This window comes from Balaenoptera musculus, chromosome 1, assembly GCF_009873245.2.
Source record: "Balaenoptera musculus isolate JJ_BM4_2016_0621 chromosome 1, mBalMus1.pri.v3, whole genome shotgun sequence".
Classification (NCBI taxonomy): domain Eukaryota; kingdom Metazoa; phylum Chordata; class Mammalia; order Artiodactyla; family Balaenopteridae; genus Balaenoptera; species Balaenoptera musculus.
In genome coordinates this window covers 72,031,382-72,054,673 of record NC_045785.1, presented here as the reverse complement: position 1 = coordinate 72,054,673, position 23,292 = coordinate 72,031,382, and positions in this window count along the sequence as shown.

Here is a 23,292-nt window from a genome sequence, read left to right as displayed (position 1 = left end):
TCAGTCAGTTTTGATATCTTTATCCATTAGTTCTATGATCATCCACTGTCAAATGTGGCTACCTTTGTTTTCAATAATGGATTTTAAAGTATGTTATTTTTATCCATTTCCCCTATTCATACATTAGTCAGGATGACTATCTTCTAGGCACTCCACACTCCATTCCCCTTGCAAAAAACATCAGCATCTTTACAGGAGTTGATCATACTCACACTCCTCTGTTGAATAAAAAACAAAATCTAAATACTTCAGTATTTGATTTTAAGAGTTGTTATCAGCCTTCATAGACCTATTGTCCCTCTCTTCTTTCTCAATATTCCAATCGGGTTTTCATTGGCTCAGAGTATCGACTTTATTCAAACACAACATTAATGGGACAGTTCAGATTGTGAATTCTGAAGCTTGATTGCCTGGGTTTGTATTCTGTGTTCACTACTCCCTAGCTGTGTGGCCTTAGACAAGCACCTTATCCTCAGTGTCCTCATCTGTAAAATGGCAAGAGTGCTAACACTTCTCTCTTAGGATTAAATGAGTCAGAAATAGGTGTGTTAATACATGCACAGCATTTATACAGTGTCTGGCACATGACCAACATTCAGTAAGTTTTTAGCTAATATTACTATTTCCTCTTCAAAGTATAATTGTCCTACTTTAGATCATGATTTAAATGAGTTTTAAATGATGTATGATGATTTTTTTAATGATGCATGAATATATGCTTTTTCTAAAAGAGGCAAGCAATAGCTATCTACAGATATGAAACATAACTGAAGCTCTCCCCTTTATCCCCACCACTCCTATTCCACAACTCAGAGGTTACTTCTGGTGACAGTTTAACAGGTATAATTCTGGTTCTTTATCTCTATGTTTGTTTCTTTGAACATAAATTAGATCTTGCCCCATGAATTATCCTGGAATTTAATTGTTTTTTTACTTATGATATAGGTAACTTTCCATAACAACACATATTAAATTCATTTATTTACCAAATATTTCCTAAACAGCTACAATGTACCAGTCCTTTTCCTACTTGCTGGAAATACAACAGGGAACAAAAATCCCTGCCCAATTGAAGCTTACATTCTCTTTGATGTATAGCTTACACATTTCTAATGACTACAGTATACCATAGAGTATGAATCTAACATAAGTTCTTGTATCAATCCTCTATTGAAGTAAATGTAGATGGTTTTCAGTTTTTGCAAATATATTACCACTGACAACCTTTATACTCATGTTTCTATGAGTTTTTAATTTTCAGGAGAGATTCTAAATAGTGGAATTACTGATTTAGAGGGCTTTTAAAAAATTCATTTTCTTCCAATTGTGTTGAGATATAATTGACATACAGCACTGTATACGTTTAAGGTGTACAGCGTAATGATTTGACTTAATACATCATGAAGTGATTACCATAATAAGTTTAGTGAATACCCGCCATCTCAATGAGATACAACTTAAAGAAGTAGAAAAAACTTTCTACCTTGTGGATGACAAGGAAGATGACAACTCTTAGAATTTACTCTTGACAACTTTTGTATAAAACTTACAGCAGTCTTAATTATATGTATCATGCTGTACTTATATTCCTAGTACTTATTTATCTTATAACTGGAAGTTTGTATGTTTTGACTGCCTTCATCCAGTTCTCCCTCCCCTCACTCCCTGCCTTTGGTAACCACAAATCTGAAATCTTTTCCTATGAGTTTGTTTATTTGTTTGTTTTTAAAGTATATTTAACCTAAAACACTGTTAGTTCCTGGTACACAACATAATGATTCTATATTTCTATAAATTTCAAAATAATCACCAAGATAAGTCTACTTGTCATCTGTCACCCTGCAAACATATTGCATAATTATTGACTATATTCTCTGTGACTCATTTATTTTGTACCTGAAAGTTTGGACCTCTTCATCTCCCTCACTTATATTTATCCTACCCACAACCCCCTCGCCTCTGGTAGCCCCCTGTTTGTTCTCTATACCTATGACTCTGTTTCTGCTTAATTATGTTTGTTCATTTGTTTTGTTTTTTAGATTCCATGTATAAGAGGAATCATACATTATTTGTCTTTGTCTGACTTATTTCACCTAGGATAATACCCTCTAGGTCCATCCATGTTGTCTCAAAGGGCAAGATTTTATTCTCTCTTATGGCTGAGATATATTCCACTATATACATATATATATATATATATATATATATATATGCACACACATACATTTTCTTTATCCATTCATCTATCGACGGGCACTTCAGTTGCTTCCATATCTTGGCTATTTTAAATAATGTTGCAATGAACAAAGGATGCATATATCTTCTCTGATTAGTGCTTTCAATTTCTTCAGATAAATACCCAGCATCACATGGTAGTTCTATTTTTAATTTTGGGGGGAACCTCCTACTGCTTTCCATAGTGACTACACCATTTTCCATTCCCACCAACAGTGCACAAGGATTCCCTTTTCTCCACATACTTGCCAACACTTGCTTTTTGTTTTTGCTTTTGTTTTTGTATTTTGTTTTTTGGTTTTTGGTTTTTTTTTTTTTTTTTTTTAATAGCCACTCTGACAGGTGTGAGCTGGTATCTCACTGTGGTTTTGATTTTTATTTCTCTGATGATTAGTGATGTTGAGCACCTTTGCATGTGCCTGTTGGCCATCTGTATATCTTCGTTTGAAAAATGTCTACTCAGGTCCTCTGCCCATTTTTTAATTGGGTTACTTGTTTTCCTGATGTTGAGTTGTAGAAGTTCTTTGTATATTTGGGGTATTAACTCCTTGTCAGATAAATTGTTTGCAAATAACTTCTTTCATTCAGTAGGTGGCCTTTTCATTTTGTTGATAGTTTCCTTTGCTATGCAAAAAGCTTTTTAGTTTCATGTTGACCTATTTTTAAAATTTTTGCTTTTCTTTCCCTTGCCAGAGATTTAAAAAAATAATAATTATATATATATATTGCTAAGATCAATGTCAAAGAGTGACTGCCTATGTTTTCTTCTTGAAGTTTCATTGCTTCAGGTCTTACATTTAAGTCTTTAATCCATTTTGGGTTTATTCATGTATATGGTGTGAGAAAGTAGTCTACTTTGATTCTTTGCATATAGCTGTCAGGTTTTCCCAACACCATTTATTGAAGAGGCTGTCTTTTTCCCATTGTATATTCTTGCTTCCTTAGTCATAGATTAATTGCCCATATAAATGTGGATTCAGTTCTGGGCTATTAACTCTGTTCCATTGATCTATAAGTCTGTTTTTGTACCAGTACCATATTGTTTTGATTACTGTAGCTTTGTAGTATAGTTCAAAATCTGGTAGCACGAGATCTCCAGCTTTGTTCTTTTTTATCAAAATTGTTTGGGTTATTCAGGATCTTTGTGTTTCCATACAAATTTTAGAATTAATTGTTATAGTTCCATGAAAAATGCCATTGGTATTTTGATAGGGATTGCATTAAATCTGTAGATTGCCTTGGGTAATATACAATATTAGTCTTTACAGTGAACATGGTGTATCTTTCCTTTCTGTTTGTTTGTTCTTCAATTTCTTTCATCAGGGTCTTATAGTTATCCCAGTACAGGTCTTTCACCTCCTTAGGAATATTTATTCCTAGGTATTTTATTGTTTTTCTTGTGATTATAAATGGGATTGTCTTTTAAATTTCTCTTTCTGAGAATTCATTGTTAGTGTATAGAAATGCAACAGATTTCTGTATGTTAACTTTATATCCTACAATTTTACTGAATTTATTGTTGAGTTCTAGTAGATTTTTGGAGGTTCTTTAGGATTTTTTATGTATAGCATCATGTCATCTGCAGTTTCCAATTTGAATGTTATTGAAAAGTGAGTTTTAGGAAAAAGAACTAACAAAGGCGAGAGAAGAGAAAAGAAAAGAGAGGTGAAACCATTTGTGTGTGATAATATAGACACCAAGATAAGAGTGTGTTTCAAGAAAAATATATTAATAGTATTAAATACTGCTGATAGATCCATCATGATGGGAACAGAAAATACTCTTGATTTTATTATGCAGCAAGGGGTTCTCTAATTTCCTCAACTGGAATGACTTCTCCTGTCCTCCTCAGCCATCTATTTCAGCCTCCTAAGGTCTTATTATCTAATCCAGCCATGCTCCCAAATCACTTTCCAAAAATGATTTCTATTTCCAGGTTATGTGCTCAACTCTTCCTAGTGTAGCCATTCTAACATGTAATTGTTGACTGTCTATTATGAGTCAATCCATTAGTGTCATGTTTTGTTTATTTTTCCTAATTCACTAATATAACACTAATATATAATACTCTGGCCAATACCCCACTCACCTCTACTTTCATTATACCCATATGACAAAATTTCAACCATGGATTAATGCAAATATGTATTTTTCCATGCTCTTCTGAGTCAGCTGAGTACTACTGGAGAAAGCCACAAAACAGGGGAGGCTGTTTCTATAAAATGTTCTTGACCACCAGTTTCATCTGGGCCCAAAAAAAGCCTGTCAGTTTTACCATGTTTCTCTGAATAGCCCAGTTCCCTACTCTCCACAATACCACACAGTAGGGACACACACAAAAAATTCAGTGAATAAAAGCTTTCCAGTACTTCTCCATTCTTCTAAAATCACTACTGACCAGTGGCTCTTTCATTCTGAAAAGAGGATTCTGACTTCTACTTCATTTCCATTAGATAAGAGTCACTCTACAGCTTGCTAATAAGCCTAAACACCTTTCTGTATCTACACCCATCTTTCCTCGTTCCCTTTAGTTTCAACATATTGTGTCTTCCAATCTAAGGCCAGGGTCATTGCATAAACTTTGGATCCCACTTATTCTATCCTCCGTAAAACTGCACTGCACGATTTTCCTTTTACTCTTTGTACTTTCAGTTTTGACCCCTCTAATCAATATATAAAATGTATTCAATATCTGCTATCTTAAAAAAAGAAGCTCTCCCTATGGTAGATGCTGTGACTAATCACTCAGATTGCTGCCTTCTGAACTTAGACAGTCATTCTGCTAGTTGCCAGAGTACTTACTGCTGATAGCTGAGTCCTTCCCCAGGCATTGCCATAAGTAGCATATAAAAAGAATCTCATCTCCTGTAGATGGAGGAGTGAAAAAGCTGAGGATTAGTGCCAGTGTTTAATTATAAGGGTAGTTGAGCTCTAGAGAATGTTGAATTTTGACTTCAACAAGCCTGTTATGCCAAAGTCATTGATTAAAAAAGTGTGGAATTGACATTTTGACATGGGAATATCTGGATCAATGCACTCAAATATTTTAATACTCATATTCTGCTGAACCATCTGGGCCTTCAGAAATGGCTTATTTTTTCCTCTTAAAGGTTAGTAGTGGGCTTCCCTGGTGGCGCAGTGGTTGAGAATCTGCCTGCCAATGCAGGGGACACGGGTTCGAGCCCTGGTCTGGGAAGATCCCACATGCCACGGAGCAGCTGGGCCCGTGAGCCACAACTACTGAGCCTGCGCGTCTGGAGCCTGTGCTCCGCAACAAGAGAGACCGCGACAGTGAGCCCCGCACACCGCGATGAAGAGTGGCCCCCGCTTGCCGCAACTAGAGAAAGCCCTCGCACAGAAACGAAGACCCAACACAGCCAAAAATAAATAAATTAATTAATTAATTTTAAAAAAAAAGGTTAGTAGTAACAATCACTTGAAGACAAGTCAAAGACCTCAGACTAATAAAGTCAAGGTGCAATATACCGCATGTGGATGTCATACAGCTACAGAGGAAGGAAAGAGGCTATACCCCCATAAAGGTTACAGAACTTAGCCAGTGTATACCTGCAGAGGCCAGGGAAGTACGTGTGGTTTAGATCAGGTGGGTTCTGGGTCCAGAGACCAGGTAGTAGAATATAAAGTTGGATGATAGAGAGTTGATCAATATGGAAGAACTTTCCCATGATACAGGAATTAATACCTTGTTAATAGCCCTGGGACATGGCACAACAACCCTGTTGGAATGCTCTTGGAAACTGGGCAAAAATAATGAACAATACAAAGTGAAGTCGAAGTGCAGAAATTAGCATGAAAAATGATAGAAGTAGCCAAAAGGCTCAGAGAAGTCAGTATTGTAAGAGAGTTATACACATAAGGCTGGAAATACCACCAGCCAATTGTGTTCCACAAGGGTTCCAGATGACAATCCATTTATTATTAAGGAATTTTCTAGGAATCTCAGTGTTAGCTGTTCTCACTAAACCAGGACTGACTATAGGAGATGCTACTACAGAACTGGGCTTCATGATAATAAGGGGAAATGAGAGGATCCAAAATACTACTACTACTACTACTACTCATAATAATAATGGAGTACTGGAAGGAGTACTTAACTGACAGAGCAAGATGCTTATGTTACCTTAATGAGCAGCAGGTTGGAGTGGCAGTGGGTCGGGGACAGTGCTGACTCACAGAGAGCTATGGAGGTGGTATATGCAAGGATAATGAAGATGAGCAGCCAATAAGGGTATTCTCAATCTAAATAATAAAAGAAGTCAAGATTGGATGACAGTAGGCTGAGAACACTGCCATAATACAAAGTCATGACCCTTTGCTTAGCTTCCAGACTTGCCAGCGTTCAGGTCCAGCACTCATTAAATGAAGGAGAGACTGGTTTACAGGGAGGAAGTACCCAATAAACCCATGCCACAAACGTCTATGGTGACTTTAGGTGAATTACAAAATCCTTCTCTAATTTTTCTTTTATAAAATTGGGACAATAACAGTGTCTTCTCATTGAGAAATGTTTTGTGGACTAAATGAAATAATTTATGTGGCCTTTGATAAAGGTCCAAAATGTATTAGATATTAATTTTGTTATAGAAGTAGTAATATTAAGCAATTATCTGTCTTATTTATACAGAACAATTATAAATTTAATATTTGCCATTAATAACATATAGGAATAGTCTTAAAAAAAAATGTCAGCTCTCTCTCATACATACTTGGTGCAGTAAAATTCCGTGACCACCTCTCCAGTTGTTTCATCTCTTCCTTGGGTTGTTCTGCACAGCCCATCTTTTATCTAATTTCTTTCAACTTTTGAACTGTGCTGCTTGATCTTTCAATTCTTGATCTGTAAAGAAGAATATATTTTTAATAATTCACCCTAAGAATCAGATCATGTCTATCACTCAACCTCTTTCTGATGCCACCAACATAAAACTTCTGGATTTCGTTTTATCATAAATATTTCAATAAATCCATAGGTAGCTTTGGAGATTTATTTTTGAAAAAAATAAAAGAACATTCTTAGATGTTTAAAAAAAAGCTACTTTAATACTTTTAAAATTTTAAATTGGGTCAAAGTTAATCCTTTATTTTACAAATTGTGAATATTTGCATCCTATACAAGTATTTTTTTCAGATTTTCCTTAAATATATAATTATTTTAAAAAGCAGACCAATAATTTTTGGAAGCTTTATTTTTTGAAAGTGAAAGAAAAAAATATCAAAAGAGGAAAAATGATAACCCTGTATAACTTGTCTTTTGCAGGTTCTGAGAGTAGTTCTACTTGGCAAGAGAGGAAATGGCAACCAGAGTCTTCTGTCAGAGGCAGAAACTAAAGTCATGCCGTTTTTAATTTAAATGAAGACAGATAAGGTTAAAATTTGCAAACTTGCCTAACTTTGTATTTATCCCTCATGCTGCAGAGCTAACTTGCTGCTACCATCTGAAGAAAAGATTACACTAAGTTTAATTACAGCACTAGTAAGTCATTTCACTTTAGAAATATTTACTGAGCTCAAAATACATGTATAGAGGAGTCCCTCTACTAGATACCATCAGTCTAAATGTATGAATAAGTTTGATTCCTTCACCCAAGGAGGTTAGAATCTAATTCGGAAGACTATAAGCCTGTCCTTTACCCTGATAAAAGGAAAACTCCAATGACGGACTGTCATTCATTGCAGTTGGAAGAACTGGTGAGAGAGTTGGCATTTGGGCTGGATCTTGACAGGAACACCTTTCCTCTTACAGATGGAAATGAGAGCAAAGGGCAAGATAAGGAAAAAGAAAAGTGTGCAACTGAGAGTCCCAGGGCATGGAACAGAATGCTGAGCCATCCAGTGGGGTGAGACATAGGTACTGATAATGGTTGAATGAAAACTAAACCTGGATCAACTGGAGTCCCTTTTTTTCAATATTTCCATATCATACTCAGGAATTTAAATTTTATTTTAAAAATAGGAGTCACCATCAAAGATAGTTTGTGAGTTTCGTTTGGTGGGGGTAGTGCAGAAGTGGCCAGAGGAGTGATATAGTAATGTAATTACACTTGTGTTTGGAGAAAATTACTATATAGAATCTAAGGGCTGGGTACTGACAGCCTTCTTTTTAGAGTAAGTAAGTCAGAACTGTGAATCTCTAAATTACTATCTTTTATTCTTTTTCATATCCTCCTCCACAAGCATCTAGCACAGCCCCTTGTCTGATATTCAATAAATGTTTGATGAAAGTCTTTGGTTTGGTCTCAAGCAAACTACATGTAAGGCCACAGCTTTAGTGTTCTAGGAAATGAGACTGCTTCTAGGTGGTGTTTTAAACAAAGATCTAAGATCATACCAAAGGGAAGAACCCAATTCTGACTAGGAGTACTGGGCTGGAGAATAGTGAGTAAGGCTTTACGGAAGAAGGTGCATTTGAGCTGGACTTAATTCATTGGTAAAGGCCTGAAGCAAAGCAATATCCATGAACTTAGAACTTTTAGGAGAGATCATGAATGCTGAAGAGGGATTGATCACAGAGATAGCAAGGAAATCCTAAAATGGATATTCATCAGTTTCTTAGAGTCAAACTGTCCAGTCTGTGGAGACACAGATCAGGGGAGACTCAAGCTTATTCTACCACCTTCTGCACGAGGATGTGTGTCTGTCTGGATACTGACAGGAAATACATGACACATTCCAATGGTATAATTTGTGTAGAGTGTAATAAAAGGACCATTTACAAAGGTGTGGATAGGATATAGATACTGTGATACTCTAGGTCTACTAGTACCTGATGTTTCTATCATATGTAGCCCTCAAGCAGAGAAGAGAGGCTGCTTTAATGGAAATGGAGAAGAAGCTCAATGAGGAGAGAGCGGTCTGTCAGGAGTCACTACCTGTTGGTCAGGGGATGCAGCAAGCCCTCAGCAAAGCCAAGGAGAGGAAGCAGAGGACTTCACTCTGCTGCTTTTCTCCTGTCTCTTCCTGAAGTTCCTCATTTGCTTAACCAAACAGGATGCCAGTGGGCAAGGGAGCCCTTTGATGTAGGCCAGACCATTAGTCTCACTGAGCACAGAGCTGGGTAAGAGTGTTTTTGAGGGAAAAATAGAAGATATATAAACAATACGCAGAATGACACATGATTGACAAATTAGTTACAATGAAAAACACTAAAATTAAAATAACATGTATCTACCTGGATTATCATGAGAAAACATTATTCTTCTTCTATGCTGTATTTTCAAATGCCAATTTACTCTTGAAAATTTCTTCTCCTGTATATTTGATACACCCAGACATACCAACTTAAAATTAGTATGCAAATATAATTACAAAATGTAGTTTGTATACCACATGCACATTTTCTTGATTAAAAGTCACTCAAAATAGAGACATGGATGTAGAGGACAAATGTATGGATACCAAGGGGGAAAGGGAGGTGGTGGTGGGAGGAATTGGGATATTGGGATTGACACATATACACTATTGATACTATGTGTAAAATAGATAGCTAATGAGAACATACTGTATAGCACAGGGAACTCTACTTAATGCACTGTGGTGACCTAAATGGGAAATAAATCCAAAAAAAAGAGGGGATATATGTACATATGTATAGCTGATTCACCTTGCTGTATAGCAGAAACTAACACAACATTGTAAATCAACTATACTCCAATAAAAATTTTAAAAAGAATCCAAATCAAACAACAAAACATAAGCAGGCACTAATTTATAGCTTCTTAATTTTCCCTTAAAAGTCTCAAAGATCTTTGAAGGTCATATGGTAAGAGAATAACTCCAAAGAGCAATGAAAATTAATAAAATTACTCATTTATTCTGATGTGAAAAATCAAAAAGGAGACTGTTTTTAACCCATAGTAACATCCTATACACTATAAGCAAAGCATTAAAAGTTCAATTTCCATTTCAAAATCCCTGTTTTCTTTCTCATTGGTCATAGTTGCTTTGATGTTTCTGCACTCTGACAGAGAGCATGGTTTCATTTGGGGAGAGGAATCAATTTCTCAATGTAAATTGTGATTTACACACTTCCCTTCCTCACCTATTTTGAATTGATTTGATTCCAGAAGCACTAAGACATGTGAAAAACACCGTTTTGCTTGATTTAATAAACACTTAGAAAATGGTTTGTTGGATAAGCCCTAGACCAAAAACTAGCAATCCTGAAGGGATGCATTTTCCTTTTTGTCAGTTCCCTTCTTAGTGTTCCAGACTCTACCCTTTAATTAAGGTAAAAAGGAATCCTCAGGTCAAGAGGAAGCTAACATCCTTGCATAAGGAATCCATCTACCTTATAATAACCTATTCTTAGGAAACAATTTTGGCTCCGAAGTATGATTTATTAAAATTGTATGATAGTGTTAAAATTGATGGAACTCAGGACCTAGCATTTTCTAAAGACCTAAAGAGAAGCGTAAAACAATGAAGTAGAGTTTATTCTAACAGATATACCAATGGGCAAATCAAAAACAGTCATACTTTTAATAGTCTCTATAGAGAAGATACTGAATAAACCTCCGAAAAGGTAAATATTTAATAATTTAAGTGGTTTAATCAAAGAAATAGCAAAAGGTAACAGGGCAAAATTTTGAACACATGCTTTGTGACAGGTACTCTGTTAAGTACTTCACTTACATCATATCTAATGCTCCAAAGCAATCAGTATGTTCATTTCAAGACAAGGAATATGGAACTTTATGGCAAACGGTTTCCATTTTCTTGAGTACCTTGCTCACCAAGATTAGAACATAGCCAAAATCTCTGAGATAACCATCTGGTAATCATCCATTGAAAACCCTGTTTTCTGTCTTGGCAGAAGTAGATGTGTGGGTGATTCTCAGTCACTGTAGCTCTTGGATACATTCCCTGTTAATTCAGATAACCCCACATGCAGGAGCAGGTTTTCACCAGAGGAAGAAAGTTAAATGCTCACCAGAAAATTTGCCATATTAGTAATCTTTCTTCAGGCAATATTCTGGAATTTGAAGGAAACCAGATCAATAGCTATTGGTGGTAAAATAACACCAAGCCTTAGAGAAAGCCAAAAGGAGTCTGAGTACACAAACTTCTGTAGTTCAGCCTTTACAGAAATCAAGCCAGGTTAGGGGGACATTTTTTGTTTTTTTCTGATGAAAGTTCTCATTAAGTTTCAGTGTGTTCTGGTGGCAAATATGGCCTAAAGAACTAACTTGGGAGCAGGATTCTGAAACAACTTTTAGGTCAGAATATGAAATGGAATCATTACAAGTAAAGTTACCAGAAAAAAATATTGTAGAAATGGACTGAATATAATGTAACCACTTGACTTGTTTACATGTGCTAACAAATATGACATGTATTGAGCAAAGACTTTCTATTTTTTTTAACCATTCTAAGGTGATTTTGTCTCTATGGAAAATGTTGGTGGCATAGCTGTGTACATGCAAGCTCTTTTTCTTCTCTGCTTTCCTTATTTTACCTTCAAAGTTAAGTAACTGTGATATAAAGGATGATGGTTAACAGCATTTATATCCAGGGACAGAAAGACATGGGTTTGCAATCCCGTTCCATCTCTTAACGGCTCTGTGACTTTATCAAGTTATTTCATATTTCTAATCTTAATTTACCTTATTTATAATATGGAGATAAGTATGTTATTGTAAGGATTACAAGCAATACATATAATTCATGTAAATTTCTTTAAAAGTTCATGAAACATTGCAAGGGCAAAATAACCTTGGCTAAGATAATAATTGCTATCATTATGTTAATTTTCATCAGAGATACAACTATCATAAATTACTAATTGAAAATATGGGAAAATCTCCAAAATCTTTTAATTAAATAGAAACATTTTGAACCTCATTACCATGGAGGTTTATTCATCTTGCTCATGATTTTGGTATAAAATTAGAAAATATTTCAGTCAGTCACCAGGCATGATGAAGCCTTTCTCTAATTATCCAGAATAAACTTCTAGAAAGACACATTGCTTGGTAACCGGCATCAGGTTAACCTGGAAGTAACTCTGAATAAATGGTCCAGAGGCCTGAAATGACGGCAGAGACCCAGCTGTGGAAAGCCATGGTGAAGCTCAGAGGGGCCTGGCATAATCAGAGGCGGATTTTCCATTAGAGAGTCAGAAGGCAAAGCAAATATTTTAAAATAAAGAAGAATTTTTAGTTTAAATAAAGAGAAACACTTAGAGATCTTTGAATGCCATATGTTGTCTTATATCACAGGGTCTTCATATATGTGGTTGTCTCCACCTGAAACAGCTCTATCCTCACCTGGCTATCTTCTATGTGTCCTTCAAGAATTGTCTCAAACATACTTTCCGATTTATCAGGGTTGGCATGCAAAGTGAACGCTATTTGCCACCCCAGATTTATAACCTCTTTTCAGGTTATAACTGAAAATAGTACTGAGTTTTAATCAAAAGGCCAGATTTGAGGTTCTGGGTCCAGCACTTACTATCTCTGTAACTTTGGGCAGATTTTCTCCATTTGAGCCTGTCTGAGCCTGTATCTCCTCATCTGAAAATTGGTCATTTAAATACCTCTTTGCCTATCTCATAGAGGTGTTACAAAGATCAAGTGATAGAAGTCAGGAAAGAAATTTGTGAATATTGAGTCTCCATATAAACATAAAGCGAATTATTTTATGATTAATGCATTTAGTCACCTCAAAGGCAAAATTTTTCAATTGACAGAAAAAATACTTTAATATGGAATTTTACTTTTTTTTAGTTTTAAAAGCATAATCATATTTGAGTTCCCTTTCTCTGCTGACTTGGATACCCTTCTCCCCATGGTGGAATTGAGATATACTCTTTTTGAGAGATAATGCACTCTGTATTGCAAACTGTTTCTCAAATTAGGAAAGTTTAAACTCTATTCTGAAAAATGGTTTTAACAGGTATCAATCATCAATGTATCCCAATGTCAGTTAATAGTCACACTAAATAATGCAGCTTATTTAAAAATGCACTTTAAGTATCTCCTTGTGTGTTGTAAAATAGTCAACATTTTTTCTTACATCAAACACGACTCTCTCCCATTTGCTGTATCGGATGTGAGGCCAGCCAGTTCTACACTGGCACCACTGGAGCTCTGGCAGGGGAGAGGAAGGAGATGAGAAGTTCTGAATTTATTGTTTATTAGCAAAAACCACCATTTCACCAATCCTTCTACAATAGGAGGTGGTGGAATGTGAGGCAAGGAATAGAGTGGGAACAGAAGAGTAACAGAAGAGTCATGTAACAGTCACTCAAGGATGACTTCTGACATTTTTTATCATGCTATGTGAAAAATATACTGGTAATTTTCTTATTATAAGGAGAGAATGAGGAGTGCCAGGTAGGTGAGGACATGGTCAAAGGGTAGAATTCTTAAAAGTAATGATTTTTATTTAATGTAGAAATGATGTTGAAAGACATGCTAGATACATTCAATCTATGCTTTTCCCTCAATTAAGAAAAAATTCTTTATTCAAATTATTGAGTTTGTTTGTGTGTTTGTTTTTGTTTGTTTCAAGGACTTTCCAAGACTAGAGAAGAAGAGAGAGGGGTCTCTGAGTCCCACAGCATAGAATACATATTGGGTGGTTGAAATAAGCATTGACCTCAGGTTCTACAAGGAGGATCCTAGACTTGACAAAGATCCCTCTGCCTAAAACAGGTCACAGCAGAGATGAAAGGACACTATTGGATGGGACAATGGGTACTTCATTGGTAACTAAGATGGACAGATGATGGACAACCAGACAATCTTCCCTATTTCATTTCTGGTATTGGAGAACATTCTGGAATCTCGGCATCTTGACACAACTCAGAAGTGGAGAGAATTCCCATGGCTGAAGAAAGATAAATTTTCTACTCTTCAGCAGACTGGAGGCTCAGAGTTTAAAATTAAGTTGATTTAAGAAAACTTAAAAATAGAGTATATTTTCTACAGTTGAATTGTGGAAAGAAATGATATGATAATAATTATGATATAACTATGATAGTAATAGTTAAAATTTACTGAGCTCTTATTATGGGCCAGAAACTTTGATAATGTGTTTATACTGATTAGCTCATTTATGTTTGACATATCTCTATAATGTAGGTACTACAATAAACTCCATTTCACAGATAAAAAACCTGAAGCATGGAATGGTTAAGGAACATGTCCAAGATCCACTCGATGAAGCGATTTACACAGGTTAGAAGGTCAATCAGCCTAACTCTGAAACCACATGGGAGGCTACTACGCAATATCATATTAAGAAATTAATCTCTTTATATATCTGAATGTTAACTATATAGTAAATACTAAGGTATATATTATAATGCTAAAATTAATTATATTTAGCATAATTGAATGTAAAGCCTCTAATATAGTAATTTTAAGTAACTAAGCAGTGTTAATTAAGAGAAATTTTAGAAGGAAGTATATAGTAGAACTTTTACATTTTTTCAGAAAAAAGTAAAAAGTCCCCATATAATAATATTTTATGGCTAAGGCAAGAACAGGATAAGACACAGGGATGCCAATAACATATTTGGAAGATAAAAATCTTACATATCTTCAAATGAATCAGACTGTGTGGCAACATGGAATAAAGTTTGTTGACTTCTTTTAAATAAAATGAAAATTTAATAAGTTTGGTTTAGGCCCATTATTATCCTATAGAAGAAATCCAGAAATTAAAAAAATCTAGCAATCCTCTGTATTAACGTGAATAGCTGTGCCCATGCAAAGCTTTCCAGCAGTGGCTTACTTAGTCAAACAATTGCTCTAACCAAAAGTTCCGGGGCAGTTGAGTAAATGACTCTTTAATAGTCTTGAACACTCCCCTCTAGCAAAGTATAATAGTTGAAATTTGGTTTGTTTAATCTGTACCCTTCTTTGTCTACACCAAATAGTTATTTGGATGACTGCTTCTTTGGATCAGCTGCACAAACTCTTCAGATTATTGTTGAATAACTTCTATTAAATCCCTTTCATCACTGCCTAACCTTACTTGCCAAGGAAAACTGGAAGCCCCTTTCTCATTGAAAAATGATTGGATTTGTGCTCTGGACCATATACTCTTTCGTAAACTTAACAGAAAACATCTATTTACTGAGAATATCACTTCCAACTCTGGAAACTGTGTATCAGTCAAAGCTGATTATCACTAGCCTAGAATGGTGACTTTCAATAACTTAGCACAAATGAACACTCAGCATCAATCTGTGTTAAATGGTATGTCTTTCCAACTAGAGCTATTCCGTCTGAATCACTTTCTCCTTATACACTGGGCATTTTGCATCTTAGTCCCTCCCTGCTTCCTCTAAACTATACAGCCAGGATTCATGGGATGGAATGCTACTTTTCTTATCCTAGAATCCCACCTTAATAAATTAAGAAAAGTTTGTTTTCTGAGTTAATTAGAATGATATGGTCTACTGGTCTGGACATGAGAAATATTGACTTACTTTACATAATGACCGTTCAAGTGATAACTTTTCAATACAATGGCTCTCCAAAAGTTATACTGGTTTTCAAGCTAATCATCTTGGAGATTATTATGACTTGTTATACTGGTTTTCAAACTAATCATCTTGGAGATTATTATGACTTAAACACACATTAACAAACAAAAAAATAAACATGCTGTAAGAAATGATAGTTTGACATTTTGAGTTCAAAGACACACCTGAAACAAGTGCCTATTAAAAAGGAAATAAATTTGAATAACATACTGTCTTTGGATGAACCCAAATTCTGTTGCTTAGTGTAATTGTATGGCAATTTTAGCTGTTGCATGTGAGCAGTTTCAGTGTTTTAAAGCCTTTTCATGCATAGTCTTTAGTTTTATCTAAAAATATTTTTGTGCTACAATTTTATTTTGAAATGCATAGTTATACGCTCCCCCAAAGTTAAAAAATTTGTAGTGAAATTTGTGCAGAAAGGAGAAAAAGAACAAGTAAAATTAACTTCCACTATGTTTTATGTGAAGACTGAATTTATTTCCAAATTTTTGTTCATTACTTGTTATTATTGTTCAATCAATATATATTTATATCTGTGAAAATTAGTTTGGAACTTTGTGCAGATGGAATGCATCATAATTTCCCCATTAAAATTAATAAACTTTCTCTTCATTTACTGGCCTTACACTTAGTTGTAGAGTCTTCAAGAATTGAAAGTTGTTAAGTTAGAGAGACACATACATTAATACACACATATAGGTGGATGAGAGAAAGAATGTTTATTTTTCATAACAATAATAAAAACCTTCCTGAGCATTATTGCTCTTATGATTTTTGGAATAAAATTTTATATATAAATAAATGGTATATCATAATGATATATATACATATGTATACATACATATACATAATATGAAAAATATATTTGTATTATATTTGCACACTTGGGAAAACTTTTAGTGACTTTATCAAAGCTGTAGCTTATATACTGGTTGAAGATTCAGGAACTTGAAGCTCAGTATTCTCTTTCTCTGTCATCCAACAGGTTTGACTTTTTAATTTGGTGAAAACTAAGTCACCTATCTGATCTGGTTTCTTTAACTATAAAACTAAGATGACAGTAAATACCACTCATTTCATCCTGTACTTCATAGCAATGTTAAAAGAATTAAGATACTGTAAAATAGTTCTAATTCCTTGGAGATAGTGTGTTGCATAAATCAAAGTTACTATTAGTAAATAGGCAAGGTAATATGAACTTTACAGTTAACTTAAATGGTTGGCATTATTGATCTAATTAATTTTTAAAAAGTGTTTCAAAGGAAAAGAAATTCTAAAGTTAATCACTGCTCATACTCAAAAGTCACCCTTAAGCTAGGTCTCCTTAATGCCATGGCTCTTTTAGAAAGTCATTTACTCAGTACTATATAAGATTCATATATATATATATATAGTCAATTAATTCAGTGAGTTATTATGTAGTTTAACTAGGAGTTTTATCAAACCCCTGAATAAATCAATACTCCGATACAGATAAGAAGCACTTAGTTATGTATATTGTATTGTACATCAAGAATAAGTGAAATGGTTAAAATTAAAATTGGTTAAGTCACCAAGTTTTTAATTTATTGTGCTAGAGAATACTATAGGAAAATCACTTAAAATAATGCTAAGAAATCCATAGATATAATTTTATATTTTAACAGATGGCATTTTCTCATTGGCTAGAACCAGCACTAACATTTTCAAAATGTAATGACTGAAGTCAGAGTGATTTTAAGAAAATCTTAAAATACTGTATGAAGCCCCTAGCTTAAGAGAGGTAAATTCAAATAAGAAAAAAAGGAAAGGAGGAAAAAATACTATAAAGTAAAATAGCATAATGAGATTTTATAATGGTTGATGAACATCCCCATATTGATTTGAAAATTTTGAGACTTGATGAAAATAATAGCCATTACTATTGAGCAAATGATTGGCCCCTTTACAATATTAAGGAATATTAAGTTCAGATAAAGTGTAGTTTTCACTGAAACTGAGTCAATTATCAGCATCACTAAATCAGAAATGGGCAATATTCAAACCTGTTAAATATCCAGTCTAATAACATCTTACTATTATTGAAATTAAACTAATTATCTTTGAAAAGAAAGAAGTAATTTGCAGGAGCTCTTTGAAATAAACACAGAGAAGCAATCAAATAATTTGAACACCAACTATGCAAAGTTACCTGGTCAAATAAGTAACCACAAGTCACAAGTCGTAACCACAGGGGTTACAAGAAGGAGCCAAAAGATAGCATTGCCCCAGGACAGACGGACTAAGGGTGCCTTGTGGATAGTGCCTTAGTGAGGTCACCTAGTCCAGGGCCTCACTCTCAATCTTTCAGGCTTAGAAATCCTTTTTCTTTTTCTGTACACTAGGAATGAATTGACATCTGAAGGACAGATTCATATTAATCAATCTCTCAAGATTGACATATAAAATGAGAATTACGTTTTCATGGTTTTACAATGACAAACACATTCTTGAAGGACCTGGTACTCACATTCTATAGCCATTACTATTTTTCTCCTTGTAATCACACTCGAAGGGTACTTACATAGCTCACCAGAAGAGCCATCTCAGGCTCTGCAATAGTTCATGTCAGAGGGAACTGTGGTGGCAGCAGGAGTGGATATATTTCTCATGAAGTCTGATGACAAAATCACCAGCACTTGCTGGTGGGTTTGGCTATAGGTGGTGAGGAAAAGAGGAATTGAGAAAGCATCACAGAGGATGCTTTGCAGAAATTCGACTGTCAAAAGGAACAGAGACAGAAAGCTAGCAGAAGGATGCCAGAGAATCACAGATGTTTGTTTTGTTTGGCAATATAGATTGTTGTATGTATCATAGGTAATGCCTGAGAAAGTACAATTGAGGGCTTGTTAGTAACACCTACAGTGGCAACTACCAATAGTCTCTGGCTAACTCTTCAACAATATAATTGCTAGAATTCTGACCTGCGCACCATATCTCAGGCAGACAGTCCATATTGCTACTGTTAATACTGTTGACAACTGTACCCCATACCTCTGTCATTTGGCCCCATCCTCACTACCTTAGTTGTCACACTCTAGTCTGAGTCTATACTAGAACAGGCATCCCCGGCAAGACTCATTCCCCATGCCTCAGGGACGAACCAATTCTTTCCCTCTTTTGAGGACATTGGTGAGGACATTGAGAGATGTTTTTCTCTCTTTTCCTAATATGCAAGGTCTATTTGCTTAGAATTGCCTTGTAAGTTTCACTTTTTAACAATTATAAATCCAGAGATCCATGTGACCCAGATTCAAAACAGAATCACAACCACATACATCGAACTTTAGAAATCAGTTGTTTTCAAAGTGTTTTGTTTGCATGTTGATACACAACAAAGGGGAAATATAGCATATGACAATATATTTTAAATATCACTATTTCCCTCCATCCATATTCTTAACAAGGATAGAGGATCCATTTAATTACTCTTCTATTCTAAATATTCCTTAAAAAAATAAAAAATAACAAACTATGTGTCACATTTTTTATCCATTCTTAATCTTTCAACACTCACTTCTGATCTCTCTTCTGTTGATTTTTTTAAATTTTTTAAATTTTTAATTCTTTTTAGCATCTTGGATCTGGTAAATGTGGGAGCTCCATTAGAAGTCAGGGGAAAGGCTAGAAATATCCACTTACTAATTTTGGACCTACCATATCTTCATAGCCAGAGAAGGTGTGACTTCTCCCTGGTTTCTCTCCTTTCACCCAACCCCTTACTGCATGGCTTTGAGAAAAATTCCTTAATCTTAATATCATCTGTATTTGACTATTTTGCCAAAGGAGAGTAATAATTTCCTCTCCTACCACAGAGGAAATCTGGGGAAACAAAATGTTAGAATAGATGTAAAAATAGTCAAATATGATTTGAGGGAGGAAAAATGAGGAAAGAGAAGAACTGTTATTTATATTATTTGCATTACTACTGTGACAATTCTACCACAAATAAATGAGAAAGGTGAGAAATATGATATGCTTTATAAATTCATCACTTCAGCATTAGTGTGCATGACCCTGACACACATTCCTAAAGAAAAGAAGACTGAGATAAAAGAAAATATTAACGAGGGATTTCTAAAATAAAACAGATGAAAACAAGTGCTTGTTACTTCAGCAAGGGGAAAAAGTTGCTCGGAAAAATTTTTAAATTATTTGGTTGACTTATAAGTGGAAAATAAAAGATTAGACTGGCTGCTAAGGGATCTGAAAACTATCAAAGATTTGGGAAGAAATTTACAGATCATAAACAAAAAATAAACTCCCTGGTATAGTTGCAACTCAGAAAACAGAGCCCCCAAGGACCCCAAAGATGCTTCTTGTATTCTAGTGTAAAATGATTCTTATGATCAGAAGAAAGGAAAATGCCCCACTAAGAACTAGAGAATAGCAACTACAGACTGACAACAATCTCTGAGCATCTTATAAAAGTATTTTTTTGCCAAAAGGAGAAAGTTCTTGGTGTGTTCTGCATTAACTGAAATGGGCAAATCGAGTATGAGTATATTAAATCACCAACTTATTGTTTCAAATGAATTGCTTCAAGGTCATAATTCCTGAAATGTTTTAAATTAACACTTTAAGTGTGAGAAAAATCTCAACCAATCCTATAGAGTTATAGAGGCAGAGAACCAAGTTTTCTGTGGTTTCCAATTGTCTACATCAGAGATCCTCTATCATGGAGAGCTTATAAAAACTACACACTTCAGGGAACCAGTCTCAGAAATTCTTATTCATAAAGTATGGGATGGAGCATGAGAGTCTGATTTTTTAAGCAGCCCACGAAGTCCTATTGCAGGAACCCCACAAGCCATATTTTGAGATACTAGCCTAGAGAATCGAGTCTGAATTTTTCAGTAGTACATTCAAGGCTGCAACGTTCTAAGTATGAATCATCTTTTCTATCTTACCTCTCACCACATCTCTTCACTCTCTTCCTCCCCAGACATCTAGCCTATTTACCATAATATTCCATGCTTACTAAGGCCAGCTCTCCTATTTGACTGGAATTGGGAGACTTCCTCCCATTCCAGTGCATTGATATTCTAATACTTTAACGGTATGCTCTACATTTCAACATCTCCTCTGTTTAATTACACTACCTTTCATTTTATCAATAAAATATATTTAATGCTTTATATTTTAAAATATTTTGTTGTTTACTTCTAGTTCACTTATCTTGCATTACAGATTATAGTGAGTTGGTTTTATATCTGCTTCTTCCAGCAGAGTTTAAGCTCCTTGAAAACAAACTTATTCAAGCATTCTAGAAAAAATGTTTGCTTACTTGAATTAATAACGCACAATGGTTCATATCTGGTAGATCAAGGTTCTCATAGTATGCCAGAACTTCCATTTATAACAAGGAAATGAAAAGACTGATTACGTAAAGTCAGTTGATACACATAGAATTTGAATGTCATAGCCACAGTTGTCCAGAAGTTCTCCAAATGATATTTAGTTGCTTACTCAGAGTGGAATCTATATTGCACTGCTCAGAGCCTAAGCACTTCTTATATGAATTAAATGCTTCAGCTCATATAGAAAAGTGAGAAATCCATGGAGAATTACCTCCTAGCATCCAGCTTCTGGGAGTACTACTGGTAAACCAGCTCAGTGGTGAGCCCTTCTAGGGCATTGCTTAGACTGAAGAGAGCCTTGCCCAACAGGGACACATCCCTTCCTAAGACAGCCCACATAAAATGACTGATCCACCTGGAGAGATAAAGGTCTAGAACTCTTGCTCCAATGCACAACAGTTCTGAGGAGAATTACATCTTTAGAGCTCCGTGCAAGGTCAGCTGAAGCTCCCATCAAGTCTTCATTGCACTCAACTTCTCCCTCTGCCCAAACTGGTTTCCTTCTCTTCTCCTCTACAGGCACTGATCTTAAGAATACTGACTAATTTCTTTCTCCTGTTTTCTGGAGAACACAACTTGCACAACTCCTATTTGCTATCCTTATACATAAAATACTATTCACCTTTACAAAGATAGCATGAACATTATGAGAAATGGTCAAAAAATGTTTATTTAGTGTCAGCTGTGTACCCAGTACTATACATACATTCTTTACATTAATCCTCCAAACATCCCAAATTGGTATGTGCTCCTGGCACGTTTATGCCTTCAGTTCTCAATTCAAATATCACTTCCTTGGAGGGCCTCTCCTTGGCAACCCTATCAGAAATAGCTGCCCCCTCCACTACCCCCACCAGGGCTCCCTTATCCTGCTTTTATTTCAATTCATAGTGATTACCACGACCTCAAATTATGTGTTTTATCTATTTACAGAGTTCTGGTTTGTCTCTCTAGCAGATTGCAAGCTATATAAGGGCAAGGGGTTTTGTCTTGTTCAGTTTTAGTTCCAGTATCCAGAACAGACACATGATACATCCTCAAAACTTAATTGTTGAATGAATGTACACATTTTAACCTTATCCAGTGAATGAAATATTTTTATAAGTAGATCACTCTTGCTAATCTAAATTCTTAGACTCTTTCCCCCCAAGAAATCATTTATTTCTTAGTATGAAATCATTTAAAGTGGCTAATAACTACATTGGTATAAAGAAAGGACCGTGTTTGAGTTATCCAGGAAAGTTCTGTGAATGGAAAATTGATAAATTCTCAGAAAAGGAGAGAAGGAGAGATAACTCATTCTAATAAGGGAAATATTCTCTGGCCAAATTAGCAACCCTGAAACAAATGGTGAGCGTGGAGTATGATGGTTAACAATCTACTCTGATGCAGGACTTTTAACAGTGTAATATGTCATTAAGTTCTGGAGGGGGAGCTTTTTGAAAAATCAGTGTGAAGACTCCCACTGTTGAGGCTGCAGCTGTTCTGTGGAGAGGCAGAGAGACGTCCACGAGAATTCTGAACTCTGTCTAACAAGCCCCTCCAAGCCTGTGAACTCCCCGCCGCTTGCCTGTTCGCCTCTTGTCTGCCAGAAAGACTGTGGCTGCTGTGCTGACATTCATCACTGAGAGTTCTGGCCTCGTGCTGCCATTCCCACGTGCCTACTCTAAATCAGCATGTCGGAGCACTACACAGAAGTTGTCTCTGGGGTAGTGAACACTCAAGGGGAGGAGACCAAGACAAGAGGAAAGGAGACTTCCCCCCCCCCACCAATATGATGCCATTTTAACTTAAAACCATAGAAAACATTTCAAAGTGTTCTACAAAATAACCCCTGAAGAAGAATGAGTTTGAAATTCTCCATATAATAGAAAAAGAAGAGAAACATATTTGGAGTTGGTGCTACTGAATGAGATATTTTCCCCGAGGGAAAGTGGAGAACCCAGAAATAATCATTTCCAGGATATGCAGATACCCACTGGCAAAATTGCTCCTAACTTCAGGTTGAATATAGTAATACACCAGACAATTGAAGTACAAAAGCACGAGCAGATATCTTTAAAAGTCATTTCTTAAGCTGGGGAAAAATTAACACTGGTGGAAGACATGTCACATAAAACAAAACAAAGCAATGAAATTCTCCATAGGTAACAAGATGAGCTA